We start from the raw sequence: 1,355 nt of genomic DNA, 5'->3' as shown, positions 1-1,355 counted from the left end.
TTCTTCTTCTTCTTCTTCTTCTTCTTCTTCTTCTTCTTCTTCTTCTTCTTCTTCTTCTTCTTCTTCTTCTTCTTCTTCTTCTTCTTCTTTGTGGACAGCCTGTATTTGTTAACTCAGCTGATATCATGCTGGCTATGATGCGGGTGGCCCTGGTGCAAACCAACTTGGCTCAATCCTGCCAGAGATGGACGTTATTAAATTCGGGGGTCCCGCCTTTTATATTACGTATTAGTGTTGAAAAGGACGTTAAACCCATATCAATAATATTAAAGATGTGTTTTTTGCCGTGAGCACTCACCGATAACTTTTACTAAGAACTTTGAAATAAGTGTTATCAAATCCCTGTATGATACGGTTTGATACAGTTGATGGGGGCCAGAATTCATGCAACTGCAGAGGCTCCTAGATTGGCACAATTTGACCAGTTTCTCCTAAATCAATATATTTTGATATTTTGGACCGCTTTTCCGGACCACGACTGGGTCTGGGGGCTCTCGTGGCCGAGAGATTACGGTATTTGCCTCTCATTCACAGGTCCCCGGTTCGAATCCGGGTAGCGACGGAAAATTTTCTTCTCTAAAATGTCTCCTTTAACCAACTTTCCGGTGTTCTGTCGTCTGCTTTCGTCTCCACTTTCTGCCCCCACCCCCCTCACCTCCTTTGCCCCCTCCTCTGGGCTCCGGACTCTTTCTGCAACCTTTCTACTTCTACTCCTTGGCTCCTTCTTACTGCTGTCTTTCAGCCAGACACCTCATCTTCTGGTAGAAAAGATCTACACCTATATAGTCTTCTCGGGACAAGGGCGAAAATCTCGAAGGTCCCGTGTGCAAGTTAGGCACGTTAAGGATCCCTTGGTGGTCTAAAAATCGATAAAAAAGTAGGCTTCGGCCGCCACCCGAGCAAAATTCAAAATTTCCTACCAACTGAAAATGTTTAATGTGTCCCGCGCGCTCAAAGGACCTTATGCAGTTGCGAGCGCCATAAAACACTTACACAAGAAAAGAAAAAAGAAGAACGACTGGGTCCAGTTTCATGTTATATTTGATATATATAGGTCAAAACAGAATCACATGGTCCATGCCATTGCGAGGTCATATTTATTATTATCATTATTATTATTATTATTATTATTATTATTATTATTATTATTATTATTGTTGTTGTTGTTGTTGTTGCTGTTGTTTTGTTTGCACGCGGAATGCGATAGACCGTAGTAATTAGTAATGTACTTCCGTGTCAAATAGATGAGGCATGTGTTCCGACCACTACTGACCAGCGTCATCAATACCCAACCGTGTACCGAATCGATCTGATTGTGCATAATATTATGACCAACAGTCACATGTTATTAACCC

Source organism: Aplysia californica, unplaced genomic scaffold, assembly GCF_000002075.1.
Source record: "Aplysia californica isolate F4 #8 unplaced genomic scaffold, AplCal3.0 scaffold00001, whole genome shotgun sequence".
NCBI lineage: Eukaryota > Metazoa > Mollusca > Gastropoda > Aplysiida > Aplysiidae > Aplysia > Aplysia californica.
The sequence above is the reverse complement of the archived record's forward strand: the minus strand, read 5'-3'. Positions refer to the sequence as shown.